The sequence below is a fragment of the Mauremys reevesii genome, linkage group 1 (genome assembly GCF_016161935.1).
Source record: "Mauremys reevesii isolate NIE-2019 linkage group 1, ASM1616193v1, whole genome shotgun sequence".
Taxonomy (NCBI): Eukaryota; Metazoa; Chordata; order Testudines; family Geoemydidae; genus Mauremys; species Mauremys reevesii.
The window spans coordinates 150804306-150821961 of NC_052623.1; the positions used below are offsets into that span (position 1 = coordinate 150804306).

The window sequence follows — 17656 nt, forward strand, 5'->3', positions numbered from 1 at the left end:
ATGCCAAAATCTTAACTGCATCTTACATTTATACTGAATGATGGTCATCTACTATGCCCTCCAACTTCAGTGAGGTTTCACTCAGCCTCGATCACTATGTAGACTAAAACTGAGTTGCATAGACTTCACATGTCACTTGATAGTATATTGGGATGGTCTTTCTGTGTAGATTCCAGAGGCCTGGAATGAGGACATAAGCACTAGTATTTGTCTCAGTTACTGGTGAGACGCCTGACCTGGCGCAATAGAACCATTACTTTTGGGTCCAAGAGTCCCAAAATCCAAATGAATTATAAAGAGTGGATTTCTCATAGACAAAAAGGCAAGCACTAGATTAAAGGGATTGATTTACTATAGCTAAGGCTATGATTTTGTCATGGAAGTCATGGAAGTTACGGAATTTGTGACTTCTAGAGACCTCCATGACTTCAGCCTCCAGTGACTGGGAGCTGCAAGGTCCTCCCCCGACCTGCCATGGCTAGGAAACATGTGGTACCCCCGCCGCTCCCCAAGCCACTGCAGGTGCTGGGGTTACCCTGAATCTCCAGGCAACAGTGGAAAGGAGGAAGGCCCCTACAGCTCCCAGCTGCTGCAGGCAGCAGGGGCCCCACAGCTCCAGCCACAGGCAGCACGGGATCCTGGAGCTCTGAGCCCCTGAGAGCGGTAGGGGCCCCCAGAGCCCTGAGCTAGGCCCCCTGCAGGTGGTGAGGGGACACAGCTGCTCCCCATTTTGTCATGGATGTTTTTAGTAAAAGTCACAGACAGGTCATGGGCTTCTGTGAATTCTTCTTTATTGCCCAGGACCTGTTCGTGACTTTTACTAAAAATATCCATGACAAAATCTTAGCCTTAACTATAACTATGGAGACCAGTGACCTGTTGTTCTGTCACAGTATAATCTGAGGTTTACTGGTTACTTCTGAGATATTTCCAAGAGGACTGCATGTCAGCACCAATTTTTTTTGAACTCCTAGATTAACAATTTCATTCCATTTTTATTAACAAAATTACAATCTGGGTTAATTTAGTGATATCCAAATTGTTTAAATTTCTCCAGTTGTTGTCATGTAAACCAGGTATAATTCCAGTGCTAATGATCTACAGAAGGTATCTAATATGTCCCTACTGAAATGTTAATGTCCCATTAAAAGTTAATCTTTTATGGTATAAGAGATTCCTGCAAACAGAAGATTATATAGTATTTGTCTTTTGAAATTATTTATTACATGCAAAAATAAGAAACTGAATATCAAATATCTATTGTTTTATATGTAATGTAATTGCATTAATCTTTTTATGTTGTAAAGAAAATTGTCAAAAAATTTGTAAAAAAAGATCCAAAAACAAACAAACAAAATCAAAAAAACCCAACCATACTATGAAAACTACATGGGAATACAGCAGTAGATGGGGCTAATAGGGTCTTATTATGAGCTGTTCTCCTTGGTGAAATGCCTGTTAGAGAGTTCCTTGGGGTTACTTAAATATCTGTACTGCTTAGGAGACTCCTGTGAGTGATGGCATAAGAACACTTGTCTGTGCTAGCTGATTTTAAAATAAAATCTAAAAATATCTTTGTAAACAACCAGAACAAAAAGTATAAGTGGTTTGACTAAGATATAAAAATGAACTTCACACATTTACCTAATGTACTGTGCTAGCAAGAAGAGGACCTGTTTTGAACTCAGCTGTCTGAGTTCTGGGTCAACAAAGATGGAAGTAACTGTAGACATGACATGCTCAGCATTGTAAAAAAGGTGGTGCTGAATGCAGAAGACAGGCAATACTTTCTAAATTCTGTTTCAGGAAACAACACTACTATTAGCTCCTGAGGGAGTACTTCCTACCAGAGATACAATTAGGTCCTTTGAGACTGACCAATAGATCAGAGATCAGGGAGGAAAATGAGTTAATAACTCTGACTAACTCTAAACAACAGGGTTTTTAAATGTTACTTATTTATTTATTGTTATGATAACAGTGCTAAGCTTGACTTTTATGTTATGCCAGCTCTTAAAATTGATTTTCTTAAATGACAACTGATCGTTGTAGAATTGGCTAAGTTCTCTTCGAATGCACATGCTTCTGTTGCTCTGGACTCTGGCTTAGTTTCTCAGCATTTTGCTTCCAAAAGCTGAAATGCTCCTTTGAGAAATCTGAGGATCCAGATGATGAAACATTGTCCAGTGTGATATCCTTATTTAAAAGCTTCAAGATATGTTATGACAAAGTTCTTGCTATTAAGAAAGATATAATTTCTTCTATTTTGACTGAAGTGTTAAACCTTTAAGATTACCAATTTAGAATGATGTTCTTTAGAAAACCAATCACACAGTGTTTTCCACAAGGCATTTATATCCCACAAGTACTGAAACAATACTAGAAAAAGCACAGCACCTTCCTTGTATTTTTCTCTCTCAATACACACACTTGGACAAATACATTCACTTGAGAAGTATAGACAAGTGATTAAAATTAATAAGGAAAAATTAAATTAAGTGTTTGAGAGAGAAAATTTAGTTACCCAGTATGTAGCAACAGATATGGATATTTTATCCAGAGTGACAGTGAAGGCTGAGATCTCTCAAAGGGGATTTTCCCCCCAAGACAATTAGATTTTTAGGAACCGAATGCATTTATACAAATGCAAAAACAATAATGTCAATGAGGCTCATAGCTCTAGCGCAGCAAATCATGATGAAGAGAACATAAAACACAACCTTTTCACATTATTTGAAGATTACAACAAAAGCTCATTCCTGTTACATGCTCAAACCAAAAACTAGAAAGACCATTAAAGCTTCCAGAATGAGAAACACACAATAGAAAATGTATTTGTATCAATATGAGTCCTCCTCATTGCTATTCCACCAGATCATAGAGAAAGGAAAGAATTAAAGTACACAGTGAAGAAGAATAAAACATAGAAATAATATATCACTTTGCTTAGGTTAAAAAAGAACGAGAATATGAAAGAGAGAGAGATAAATATCTTTTCTAAGAGTATTTCAAACCATTAGAGTACTTATAAAGGCTCCAATTCTCACCTTACACCAGAGACTTGAAATACAATGGAAGCACGCCAAGAAAATACATGTGTATTTTGTGCTTCTTGAAAGATTGAATCTCAGGAGTCAAATTACTGTGGAAGTTCCATAATCTGGAATTCAAGGCCAGATTCTATGTGTATATCACACAGAAATAGGAGAGAACAGAAATAGGGAAGGCGGCATGGAGGTCAGTTGCAGGGGTGTACTTGTTTTCTTTCAAATTCTGTTTTACATCAATTTAATGCTTCTGAAAAGTGTTAGATTGACAATTCTGTAAAGTGAAGCCATTTATTTATCCCCTGAATAGGTGTACCACAGACGTGAAGAGTGGCAGTATCCCCAACCCATATCATCTACAAGCCTCAAACTTTTTCTGAAAGGACGTCTTCAAGGGCTGAGAGGTTAATTCAATATCCATGTCCAACAAGGTTGCCAATTAGCACCAGAATTTGTCTTTTTAAAACCCTAAACCCATTCCATGAATGAGATTGTGATCAAAGGGGTGTTCTTAGCATATACATAAGGAATGGGTTAATGGTATAAACGCTTTGAATACCTAGGCCATCTGGAATATCAGCCCAAAATCCTTTAGCCAAAGAATCAAAGAAAGAGAATCATGTCAGGGAGTCAGCCAGAGAGCACAGGGGAAGCAATGGCATAGAGCCAGCAAGAGGAGTGAGCAGAGAGATGCAAAGCTCTCAGGGAGGGAGGGAGACTCAGCCCCTGCTGATGGAATAGAGAAGGGACATGGCCAACATCTTCACTGAGGGAGGAGGAAAGGACTGGATGGCAGAGCGTATAAGGGAGGGAAGTGAGAAAAGAGTGAGACATCTTCAGTTACTGACTCTATGTGGCACTTAAGTAGGGCTTTACATTTTCAAAGTGTTCAGTGTTTTAGTGGGGTTAATGTAATCTGTTTGTCTGGTAATGTTTTAGTATTTAGGCCCATTCGTTATTCTAAAATATACAAGAAAAACATTTACAGTGTTTAAGCATTCATTTAATACAAACTTTTTTCTCAGGATTAAACAACAATTGCATGATTATAAATGTCTAATGAGCTTTTAATGCTCTGAAATATATTTAGTGCAATGAGCCATTTGATATTTGAACAAAATATGGTTCTTTACAATGAAATATTCAGTAAAATGGTAATTGCTAGAATGATTAAACGACTATGAAATGAATATTCCATGTGATATAATTGTTTGGGACCTGAGCGGGCAATCCTTAACATATCGGCGAGCACTTGGTGACTTCAGCAGGACAATCTGTAGGATGAACAGATCTCCATCACAGCGGCTGCACAGTTGAACCCATAATATAAAACATTATTGTTTACCAATTTTCCAGAATTCAGGAGGGGTTGTCTGACAGCTTTCAATTCTTTGGTTGGTCTGTACCATTTTTGGGGGGTTGTTTTTCATTAGAGCAGAGACTGAGAATTGAGGGGAACAGTAGAGATGCTGGGCAAAATGAGATTTAGATCTAAACTGCAATGTATAGTAGGCTGGAGCGCAGGATCAAAAGTACAGATGCAGATGTGAAACTACCATATACCAGAACCACAGAGGTTTAAAAGGAAGTACTGTAGGAAAAGTAGGAAGTTTAGCAGAAGGTGATTGCAAAGAAAACAAGCTAGATTACTAGAATTGCTGTGGGGGGGGGGGGGAAACAAACAATACTGAAAGTTAAGTATCCAATATGATGATGCTATTGGTCAATATGAATGTCACCATAACTTTAGGCTGTTACTGTCAATTTCAAAGTGCCAGTTAGCTTTCCTAGGCACAGCTGGCTTTTTCAGAGGGGAGAACAGGAGGAAATTTCCACTCTGCCTATTCTTGCTGCCCCCAGCTTTTCAAATGCAGCAGTACCACTGAACTGTTTATTGGACACACATTTCCCAACAGAAAATAAAAATCCTGGTCACAATCAATCAGAAAGCTGTTAAAACAGTTCTTTCTCTCAGTATAAATAAAAGCCCTAGTTGCCCCCCACCCCAGCCCTGACAATGGCTTGCAGTGTGTGGCAGAGAATGTAGCTCCTTGAAAGAACATGATTCAAGAATTATTCTATCCAATGCTTAGAATCACTTCAGTGAGGTAAATTATGTAAGTACCACATTTCTGCAAAGCAATCTACATAGTTTTATGCCCATGATAGCTAAAGCATCCCTAAGGTGAAGGTAACAAACTGCTAAGTACAGCAAGGATCGTTAAAATATATGCTTCAGCAAATGCTGAGCCACTGGTCTTGACAGTAGCCTCTGCCAATTTTCTCACTCAGGTTTGGGACACCCACAGAGGGTAAATGGAGTATAATACCCTATTTGATAAGAATAAATGCAGTAGAGATGGGACTCCTAAAGCAAGTTTCTGAGTAAACAAATTGTGTCAGAACTTTAAAGCCATAATCTGGGTTTCAATCACTCAGGATCAGTATGGCTCTATAGGAGATAAATGATCTTAATTATGTGGAATGTACTTGTGTGAAGGAGTAGGAAGCACAGACTGCCTGTGCGGGGGAGGGGAGAGCCAGAGGTTTAGGTGAGATGCAGGAATTCAAAGGGTGAGTTGAGCCTGGCCTGGGGGAGGGGAGGTGACACCTCTGGCCAGGGGAGAAAAAGGAAGGAGGCGGAGGAGAGAGGAGGGGCCGGAGAGGACTGGAAGAAGAAGGTGGGCTGGAGAAGAGAGGGGAGTCAGGAGACCGAGCTCTGATTCCTGGGGGGGGGCTGTGAGGCCCCCCAAGATGGGCCTAACCGGGGAATCTGGTTATCTGTGCCTGCAAGACCGGTGTTGGACTGTGTTCCTGTCGTCTAAATAAACCTTCTGCTTTACTGGATGGCTGAGAGTCCTGGTGAATCGTAGGGAGCACGGGGGTGAAGGCCCTGGGTCCCCCACACTCCGTGACAACTGGTGGCAGCGGTGGGATCGGCGGCACCCCGTGGACGGCGCTTCCTGCAGTAAGTGACTGGGGAGCCGTAAAACGAAGGGGCGATTCACCCCTGGGAGAGTGTGGCCGGAGAGCAGGATTTTGCAGTAACAGGGTCCCCCCGGGGGATCACAGTGAGCGATCCCAGGGGCGAAGGAGTCTGCAGCTCGACCCTGGCAGAGAGGGGGTGACCTCAAGGACTGGCACACTAGGGGTCCCCCTGGAACCCGTGGGGAGCGGCGAGCACCCCGCCTGCGAGCGGCTAGCAGGAAGATGTATTCCCAGAAGCGCAAGTGTGAGCTGGTGGAGCTGTGCAAGCAGGGGGGGCTGCGCCATGGGAAGCTCACCAAGGCCCAGCTGATTGCCCGGCTGGAGGAGAGAGATCGCAGGAATGAACCGGTCCCTGTCTCTGAGGGAAGCAGCCGGGCAGATGCAGCGCAGGCACCAGTGTCTGTACCCGCTGGGAGTGGCCAGTCGGCGGATGAGGGCTCCTCGAGACCCCCCACCCCTAGGCCTAGGGGGAGGAGGAGCCCAGCTACGGAGGGCACCGTGACCCCCCCGGCCAGCAGGGGATCGTCCCGGCGACGCTCGGCCTCCGTGGAGCACAGGCGGCTGGACTTGGAGAGAGAGATCAAACTGATGGAGATGGAGGTGGAGGACCGGCAGAAGCAGCGTGAATTCGAGGCGAGAGAGAAGGAGAAGCAACAGCAGCGTGAATTCGAGGCGAGAGAGAAGGAGAAGCAACGTGAATTCGAGGCGAGAGAGACGGAGGAGCAGCGCAGACATGAGCTGGCCATGGCCCAGCTGAAAAGCAGGGAGGCCCAGGCTGCGGTGAGTGAGGGGGGGCCCAGGCCTACAAAGAGCTTCGATACGAACTTCCTGGCCCCGCGTAAGGAGGGGGAGGACATAGACACCTTCCTGACGGCCTTTGAGAACGCCTGCGCGCTGCACCAGGTTGACCCCGCAGACAGGATCCGGCGCCTCACCCCCTTACTGGACTCCACCGCCGTGGAGGTGTACAGCCGAATGAGAGGGGAGGAGGCGCGGGTCTACAACCTGTTCAAAGAGGCCCTGCTCCGCGAGTTTGGGCTGACCCTGGAGATGTACCGGACGAGGTTCCGGGGTCAACGTAAGACCCGGGAGGTCATATACCTGCAACTGGTCAACCGGGCGCAGGGGTACGCCCGCAAGTGGACGGCTGGGGCCCAAACCAGAGAGGACCTGCTTGACCTAGTCGTACTGGAGCACCTGTATGAGCAGTGCCCGTCTGACCTGAAGCAGTGGCTGATGGACCGGAAGCCGGAGAACCCGCAGCATGCAGGCCGGCTGGCCGACCAATACATGGACAGTCGGGCGGGGGATGGCAGGGAGGAGTCTCGAAGGAGCAGGTCTGCCTCAACGCAGAGAGAGAGTCACCATGGGACCTCCCAGAAGGAGCCGAGGGAGGGCCCCCACCAAAGGGAAGCATCTGGCGTCAGGTCCGGCCGTCCCCCTCGAGGGGACCCACGAGACATGGGCTGCTATCAATGTGGCCAACCGGGCCACGTACGGGGCCAGTGCCCCAAGCTCCGGGACAAACTGAGCAGACCAACCCCACACCGGGTCAACTTGGTAGAGACCCAGCCGGATGAGGGGCAGCGGTCGCACGAAAGGGGGGTGGGCCGCGTAACCCCTGCAAAGGAGGGAGGGGGGCCCCGGGTCGACCCCTCCGAGGGGCTGGATGCTCCCAGCCCTGAGTTTGGGGTTTACAGGGTGGGCACGGGACTACCCCTCCGGAGCGGGTGCCTTGTTCCCCTGGAGGTAGACGGGAAGGAGGTCACTGGGTACTGGGATACGGGCGCAGAGGTGACGCTGGCCCGGCCGCAGGTGGTGGGCTCAGGTCGGATGGTGCCCAACACCTACCTGAACCTGAGGGGTGTGATCTGGACCCCATTCAAGGTGTCTGTCGCGAGGGTACACCTAAAGTGGGGGGACAAGGAGGGCTTCAAGGACGTGGGGGTACACTCACATTTGCCCACGGAGGTGTTAATGGGGGGGGACCTCGAGGACTGGCCAAGTAACACCCAGGGTACCCTGTCCGTGAACCGTAGTCAGGGTCGACGCAGGGCTCTGCACCCTGACCCCGGGGAAAGTACTTTGGCTGAGACACCGGACCCTGACCCGGTAGAGAGGGAACGCCCAGGGACAGGGCTCAGAGAGGCTGTGGCCCCAGACCCAGCCGGTGAGAGAGGACAGATCCCCGCCCCTGCCCCAGCGGCTGAGTACCAGGCTGCGGTGCGGGAAGACCCCTCCTTGCGGAGGATAAGGGACCTGGCCAACCTAGAGGGGGGACAGACCATGGGACGAGGTGGCCGGAAAAGGTTCCTGTGGGAGAAGGGGCTCCTGTACCGAGAATGGGCTCCCCCAGGGAAGATGGAGTCGGGGGGGATCAGGAGGCAGCTGGTGGTACCCCAGGAGTATCGCCACCAGCTGCTGTGCCGGGCCCATGACATTCCCCCCTCAGGGCACCAGGGAGCCTGGCATACCCAGCAGCGGCTGCTGCAGAACTATTACTGGCCTGGGGTCTTTGCCCATGTCCGGCAGCACTGCCGCTCCTGTGACGTCTGCCAGAGGGGGAGGAAGGCCCGGGACAGGGGGGAGATGGCTGTAAGATCCGGGCCCCGCCCCGAGGAGCCTGTCCAGAGGGGGGCCAGGGTCAGAAGGGGGGCTCTGAACCGAGAGAACCCGAATCCCAGCCCCCCAGACTGGAACGTGGGGAGAAGGCCCCAGCCCAGGGTGCACCCCAGGGGTACTGGGGTGGGGAAAGGGCGCGGGCGGCATAAGGTTGTAGGTGGGTCCGAACTTCCCCGGGTCACTGGCTGGAGTGACCCCGCTCAGTTCAGTCTCGAAGGGGGGAGAGATGTGAAGGAGTAGGAAGCACAGACTGCCTGTGCGGGGGAGGGGAGAGCCAGAGGTTTAGGTGAGATGCAGGAATTCAAAGGGTGAGTTGAGCCTGGCCTGGGGGAGGGGAGGTGACACCTCTGGCCAGGGGAGAAAAAGGAAGGAGGCGGAGGAGAGAGGAGGGGCCGGAGAGGACTGGAAGAAGAAGGTGGGCTGGAGAAGAGAGGGGAGTCAGGAGACCGAGCTCTGATTCCCGGGGGGGGGGGCTGTGAGGCCCCCCCAGATGGGCCTAACCGGGGAATCTGGTTATCTGTGCCTGCAAGACCGGTGTTGGACTGTGTTCCTGTCGTCTAAATAAACCTTCTGCTTTACTGGATGGCTGAGAGTCCTGGTGAATCGTAGGGAGCACGGGGGTGAAGGCCCTGGGTCCCCCACACTCTGTGACAACTTGTGCTAAAAAGGAAGCTGAGACAAATAATCCAGGAACAGCAAAGACTCCTGTGGCACCTTATAGACTAACAGACGTATTGGAGCATGAGCTTTCGTGGATGAATACTCACTTCGGCTTTTACAAATCCAGACTAACATGGCTACCCCTCTGATACCTGAATCCAGGAACAGACACTGCAGAAGTTCAATTGACTGCTCTGTCTGTGTTGGCCAAGATCATTAAATCTGAACCCAGCTAGACCCATGACTACACTATGGACAGGTGGCATAGAAATTGATTGAAGCGTATATTAGATATCTGCAATCTGGGGTATCATTAATAAAGCTCACTCAGCTTGGACAACTTATTGCTCCATTCAAAACCTTTCTGAAAGATAAACTAGCTGGACGTTCAGTCTCCTAGTAGTAATATACTGTAACTGTGATGTTCCCTGTGAACCTTGCCTCGGGCCATGTTCAAGATGATTGATGGGCCCACTAAAATTTGAAAAGTGAATGTGACTAGGGAATGGCTTTGTTGCAGTTCAGTGTAAGAATTAACTAGACAGTCAGTGATGCTAAAAAGTAACAGAAGAATCTTTTGAATGGTTTGGGCATTTTCTAAATCCTACTGCTTTGCATCATTGATTAAATTACCATCAACAATCTTTAATTGACCCCACTACATATTTTTAAGAGGTGGATGAAGAGATGTGAAATTTAGTATCACCTGATTATTTTTGAAAATTAAAAATATAAGGTGTTGAGATAATAGAAGACAATGCTTTCTGAAATATCCACAATTGAAAAAGTGCAACAACAGAGATGATTTGTATCAGCAAAATCTTAAAAGTCTTCCTTTGCCATTCATATCCATTCTTGTTTCTACAAGCCATACAGATCAAATATGATACTTTGTATGAGGTATTCTTTATTCATTGGCTCTTAAAGATTGTCAATAATAATTAATTAGACAGCTACATCTATTTTTTTCTACTCCTATAAACACAATTATTTTTAGAAAATGCTAGTGCTATTAACATAAAAGTAGGTAAAAATGTTTCCACACTGGTGTACTGTAAATACATTTATAGTGGCAATAATGAAAAAAATCAGAATTGCTGTGGGGGAATTGTTTTTGTGAACAATGTTTTGTTTTTAAATTATAATGCTCAGCTCCAGGAAATCTACAACTGAAGGAAACAATTCCTGTCTGGCTCACCATTTGCCCTAGAGGCTCTATCATCATTATGGGTCTGAATGTGCTCATGATTTGAAGTATAAATAGTGAGGGGGAAAGGGCAGAAAACTGCACCAGCAGGAAATTCAAACAGCTCAGAGTGAAACAAGCAAACAAAAAGTTAATGGTCACCAATCTGATCAGCTATTGCTCTGAATGTGATTTGGGTTTTCTTTTGTTTGCTTATTTTTAGTTTTAGGATTTCCCTCTGGCTGGTTTCTTTCACTGTATGAGACTACACTGGTGTGCATGAGAGAGGTCACGTAAGAGGAGGAATACAGACAAATAATGTGCACAAAAATGAGACAAAATCATAACAATCTGATTGTTATATATTTGTATCAACTGAAGCATTGTGCTACTCATACGTGGCATTGTGAGGGCTTACCTATTTGGAAATTTTGGACATTTATAAAGCATTTTAATTTCCAAATAGCTAGCTGGATATTACTTGTTTGTGGTCTACATGTTTGGTATCAATATTATGAGCCAAGAACTTCCTGATAAAGAAGGTAGCTATGTTTCTGACAAGAAATGCAGCTCATCACCAGTTTGCATGTATCAACAATCTTATTTCATTTTTATTTTTAGTGGCCCGTCCACTGTTTGGCAGGAGCTATGCCCTGACCCCTCCACTTCCCCCGAGAGCCCCTCCACTTGCCAGGCCAGCAGCTGCAGCCTGGCCAGGGAGCCCGTGCAGTTGTGGGGCACCGTGTGGTGGGCTCTCCACCTGCCTGGAGTGGGCAGGGGGTGGAGAGCAGCCCCTGGCCTACATCCTCACCCAGGACAGGAGGGTCCATGGCTTCCCACAGCTGCCTGCGCGTGGCTCTTACCTGGACCCGACTCTGGCTGGTAGGCCGCAGATCAGCCATGGTAAGAGCCATGTGGACAGCTGTGGGGAGATATGCTGTGGACCCTCCACCTGCTCAGGGTGGGGCACGGGCCGGGAACTGCTCTTAACCCCCTCACCCTGGGCAGGTGGAGGATCCACGACTCCCGGCCCACTCCAGCTTCCAGCTTGGCAGGGACGGCGCCTCGGGCAGAAGAGGAGGGGCAGGAACGTGTGGCCCTCACCCTCAGACCCCACAGTTTGGGGCAGGCTCTGCCACCCTTGCTCTGGTGATGAGTTACCTGGTCTGTCTGCAGCACATGAGGTTAATTTTTAATTGAGGATAATATTTTAATTCTTTTGGACAGGAAATGTTAGCTACTCCCATCCTCTGAGGGATTTGTTGAACCATTTTAAGAGGTCACTTATAGTAAAGCTGAGGTACTGCTAGAGGTAACCTGAAGAAATAGATTACTGACAAATATTACTTATTCTATTGTAGCCTTGTGACCCTAACGGCATCCTTGTGCAAGAGGCTCACTGGTACCTGATAGTGAGTTTCAGCTAGGCGGACCAGTTCTGTGTACCTCAACTCACTAATATCATAACCCGTATGTAAAAGATGTAATGCAAGATATCAACAGAAATAGAACACCATGTAGATCATTAGTATTATTGAGTGGTGTACATACAGAGGAAAAATTCAAAATTACAAACCTATTGGAAATTATGGGCTCAAGTTACCCCACCTAGACAAAAGAATGTGGTTCTGCCATCTTGAAGGTATTTCAAAGGTAAATTAAGAGACAAGGGGAATGCTATTTACATGGACAGTAAACAGGACCATCAAGCCAAAAAGGGGAGGAGATAACCACTCAGAATCACAGCATGGGGAGGAGATTTTAGGAAACAAAACATTTTTTATTCTAACAAACAGCAGCAGGGGAAGAAACCAGGATGAAACTTTCTTCACTAGGAGACTCCATGTCATCTTCCTTATAACTTGAATGAACATTACTTTGGGGTGTAATCATCAGAATAATCTATTGCAAAGGTTGACCGGACTATAAAAGAGAGACGCAAAGAATCCCAAGGAGTCTTTCACCTATGATAACAAAGGAACTGGCACTTTGGACTTTGTGGGATATCCTGACCAGAGGGGCGGTCAGCCATCTTGCTGGAAGTTAGATAGGTAAGGAAACTATCTTGAACAAAGGCTGTAAATTGTTTTGTTAAATCTCTAGAAAGCATTTTACACTTTTCTTTGCTTGTAATCATTTATAACCCTAACCTTATACTCACTAAAAATCTCATCTTTTATTAAATAACTTAATTAAAAAAAGGGTAATAATTGGAGATATACCAATCTCCTAGAACTGGAAGGGACCTTGAAAGGTCATTGAGTCCAGCCCCCTGCCTTCACTAGCAGGACCAATTTTTGCCCCAGATCCCTAAGTGGCCTCCTCAAGGATTGAACTCACAACCCTGGGTTTAGCAGGCCAATGCTCAAACCACTGAGCTATCCGTCCCCCCAAAATCTTATTTTACTTTTAATCAAACTAACTGCATGCTGTGTTGGATTTAAAGTGACTATTAACACCAGTTAATGTGGGAAGCAGGTGAGTATTGTATCTTTAAAGGAAAAAAATAACCTTAATATCTCTCTGAATGATCCAGGAGAAGGCTGGACATTGCAGAGCACACAGTTTTGGGAAAATTCAGGATTGGAGGGTGTTGGTTGACAGGTGTAACCAGAGCTGGTGTATGTCAGCATGTGACTAGGGTGTAACAAGCAACTGCTGCTGGAATCAGTGTTGCTGAGTCAGAGCTGCTTAACACACAGACACTCAGTGCATGCTGACTGGAGCATCCAGACAAGGGAACTACAGCAGCACAGCATTTGAAGGCACTTTGGGTTACAGGGCAAGTGATGACACAACCCCTCACTGATCTGAACTGCACTCTAGAACATGACAAGACTAAAAGATAACTTCTTAAGTGGGGCAATGAATGTTTCTTTTTTCTAGTGTGTGTGTGCGCGCGTGCGCGCACAAGTGTGCCTGAGAGAGAGAACAAGAGAGAGAGAGAGGCTATTAGATATCCATTTCTTGATTCTTCAACTAGACATTTCATTGTCTCTCAAACCTCTAAATCATTTGTTGGTGGGAATCTGAGAAATGTGAGAGTTTTAAGGGTCAAACTATTTTCTCCAGGAATTTTTATGCATGTCAATTTTTTTTTTATAAGTGTATAAGTATTTAAATACTTTTTCATGTAAGTAGTTAGAGGAATGTTATAATGAATGGAAGTAAGTTGTCCATGTGGGAGTGTGAATGGGGAGCAGAGGTATTCCATCAGAGAATGGCTCTATTAACATATCTGGCCCCTACGGGTTAATTGTGATAACATCTTTCATAGATGATGCCCGACCTCTTTGTCAACAGAAGTTAAACAATTCAACATCCTAGTATGTTGCTTTCAAATGGATGTCACTCTGCATGGCAATAATTTCCATTTCTAATGTACCATTGTCCAAATGTAACTGTTCATTTCCTTTGGCTGCCAGTTCACTGATGTCATCTGTCATGATGGAGGACAATAAAAGATAAACATTGCCAATGGCTCCAATTTCTCAAAAGGTCTGCAAACTTTCTGGCAAATTCACAATGCAGATTTTTTTTTAAATCATCCACACGTGCATAAAACTCTTTAGTCTTCATCATGCCCAAGTGTACTCTCTTCAAACGTCTCCACAAATGTTTCCATGAACAGGAAGGGCAGTAATGCTGTCTTTTCTATTAGAGCTACCCACAAGCTCAATTTCTCTCTGAATTCATTGCACCCGGGTGTATACTAACCTCTCTTTCCCCCTGCAGCTATTGAGTGAGTTCATTGAGCTTTTTAGTAAGGTTAGTCACAGGAACAATCTAATGCACCTTTTCTGTAAGCTCATGTTTATTTCTTGATCCCAATAATATTTGGATCATGTTGAAGACTGAAAAACCTTTGGAAATCTCAACAGATCTTTTTAATATACTCAAAAGCCCAGTAGGATTTTTGGATGTTGCATAAAAAAATCATCTGCAGAGGTTTGATCAAAGCAGCTTTGAAATAAACAGTGATGAAGGCCTCAGGATTACATTAACAGCATTTACTACTACTCCAGTAACAAGTGTCAAGTCCATTACTTTTCATTGTAGAAATGATTAATGAAAAATGTTGAGGTAATTAAGAAAAGGTTGAAGGTTCTGTTGTTACATAAGCTATTTTCAGCAACTTTGCTTTCTTGTTGACAACGTGTTTCTTTGACTGACTGTAATATCTTTCCCTCTTGATTTCTTCATCAGTGACAATGTTATCAAAATATTTTTCTTCATGACACTTTTGCCAACCATTCGTTTTCGTATACTCTCCATGAAAATGATACATAATGTGTTCTGTTTTCAAAAGTCCAGCTAAAATACTTATGATTACAATTGGTTTACTTTAATCTTATACAACAAGTTTTCTTCAGGTATCTGCTTTCTTCCCCATCTCAAAATGGTGAAGATCTATTGTAGGAAATTCAACCAATTAGCTCCCTTTCTCCACTTACTGCCTGCTCTCCTCTTGACCACTCATTGTCTGAAGGGAGGAATAATATGTTCAGATACTACAGCGATGGGCATCCTAGAATAGATATCATAGGAAAGTTTACTGGATGAGTAGCAGCCTTGTCTTCTGCAATCTGAGAAATGAAGATTTTTTGTATTTTCCCTCCTCACCAGCAGAAGCCCAGCAGTGATTGAGATCTTAAGATCTTCATCCAGGATGGTTTGCATGATGGTCCCTCCTCTTCCATTAGCAGGCTGCATTATGTAGGAGTACAGGGAAGCATGACTTAGGGGGTCACCTTCAGTTGACAGGACCTTGTTAAGCCAGGGGCTCGAATGCCAGAGCCCTGTGAAAGAGGGGTGGGGACAGATGTCCCAGCTAGGAGGTGTGTTGACTCTCCCTAGGAGTGCCCAGACTGGTTTGACCTGTTTCTCCCCACTGTTCAAAGAAAGAGTTAAATAGGCTTCATTAGGAGCCTCTTTTGTTATTTTAAAGGCTCAATCAGAGCTGGAATCTCTTGAGATGGGGCAATGTTTCTGCCCAGCCTGCAAAGAGCTGAAAATCACTAAGGGACTGATGTGCAGAGGTCACAGCAGAGAGGCAGATGTTAGCAGAAGGTGACTGACAGTTGGCTGGTGCAGGGGCGGCTCCAGGCACCAACGCTCCAAGCACGTGCCTGGGGCGGCAAGCCGCGGGGGGTGCTCTGCCGGTCGCTGCTAGGGCGGCAGGCAGGGTGCCTTCGGCAGTTTGTCTGCGGAGGGTCCTCTGGTCCCGCCGCTTTGGCGGACCTCCCGCAGGCGGGAGGTCCGCTGAAGCCGCGGGGCCAGCAGACCCTCCGTGCTTGGGGTGGCAAAATGTCTAGAGCCGCCCCTGGGTGGCGAATGAGTGGCTGGTGAGATGGTGAGCAGAGCAAGCAGCCAGCAGGGGCTGGCAGAGAGATGTAGTGAGTAGCCAACAGGGCAGCTGGTGGAGAGGCACAGCGAGCGGCCACCAGGGCAGCTGGCAGAGAGGTAGTGAGTGGCCAGCAGAGTGGCTGGTGGAGAGGGGAGATAGATGAGAGCCTGAGCAGCAGCGTGAGTAAGGTAACTCCTTACCTCCACGCACAGTGGGAGATGAACTCTGCAGATGCACCTTTGAGCACTGGGTTTGCACCGACCAAGGACAGCAACAGTGCGTGGGGTGCAGAGAAGGGACAGGCACGCTAAAGGGACTTTTGGGTTGCTGGACTTAAGAACCTGAGGAGAAAAGGACACTGCTCAACTTACTTGAGGGTCTTTTGCTCATGGTTGATGATTATGAAAACTATTTATGGTGCTTTCCAAAATTAATGCTGTTACTTCCCTCTTTTTATTGAAAGTTTCTTTTCTACAATCAGACTCTGTGCTTGTGAGTGGGGAAGTATTGCCTCTCAGAGGTGCCCAGGCGTGGTGTGTAATTTCCCCAGGTTCCCAGGTTACTTGAGATGGTTCTGTGTTGTATCGATGGAAAGGAACCCCTAGATATTGAACCTGGCCCTGGTTGCTGTTGGCTTCGCCTGGCAGAAGGGTTATAACTCTTAGATTTTGGATGGGAGCCAGAGTTAATTAGTGAGCAGTATTAACTGCATCTTTGAAGAAATGTGCTTCTGATGGTTTGGGACTTTAAGAGAAGCCCCTTGTCTCTGAGGATGTAATAACACATGCCTGAAGTCAGAGTCCATGATCCTACTGATCTTCTAGAATTACAAAATGTTGTCATTGTCACATTTCCTGGAAATGGCTTCACTTACATCAAGAAGAAAAGTAGCTCAGATCCTATAATAGGTTTCAGTTTAACTTTCTGTTTTTTTGGATGAAAACAAACACAGCCCTTCTGGACTGGAGGTTTCTCCACATGAATCAGGTATATCATTTAAACTTGCTTTTTGGACCAGGAGTAAGCAAGTCTGAAATTACACATAAAGGCAAATGGGGTTTCACTGATATTCTGATCAAGTCTATATAACACCATTGCTTGAATTTCAAGAGGATTATCAAAATGAGCCTTGCACATCCTCTTGCTCTCCCCAACCTAAAAGAGAAATTAAATACAAGAAAAAAAGCTGCAAAGCCCATTTTATTGAGAACAAAAGAAACAGACATGAGTCCAGACACAGATTAGGTAAATACAATACTGTCCTGTGAAAGAGTGTTGCTACCATTGCTCTCACTTGTTTCATCTACCCTGATGCTTATGTTCAAAGCCACCTGTTAACAGGTCAAAAAAAAAAGTTCTATGGATCCAACACTATATTAACTGCAAATATGTGAGGTAGCTTACTTTTGATTTTACTTTTTATAATTCATATAAATATATTACAATAAAAGCCCTGTCAAGTAACGTTTAAGGGTTTGACTTAAGCAACTAGATTCTGAAAAATCTAGTAACAGACAACACTCCATTTGTCAACTACATAGTCATGTCTGTGTATTACAGAAAATGTATTCTCAGTATACTGAGCCCCCATAACAGTCTGGCTTAAATATAAAGTGGAAGCCTTTTTTTTTTTATTTAAATCAAACTTTTGTTATTGAAACGTGTGTATGTAATGTTTATTCTCTTAGATTACATAGAAAGAAATCCATGCATTAAAGCATTCTATAGAATCAGAGTTCAAGCTAGAAATTTTGAGAATCAAAGATTTACGTCCATAAACTTCCTTATTATGTTTTTATTCATGCA

General features: G+C 45.4%; 1 protein-coding gene across 25 annotated transcripts in view; it reads right to left on the reverse strand.

Annotated features, from left to right (window-relative positions):
- The window catches only part of DMD (dystrophin), a 2035724-nt gene that overhangs the window by 546761 nt on the left and 1471307 nt on the right, over positions 1-17656 (reverse strand). The window lies entirely within an intron of this gene.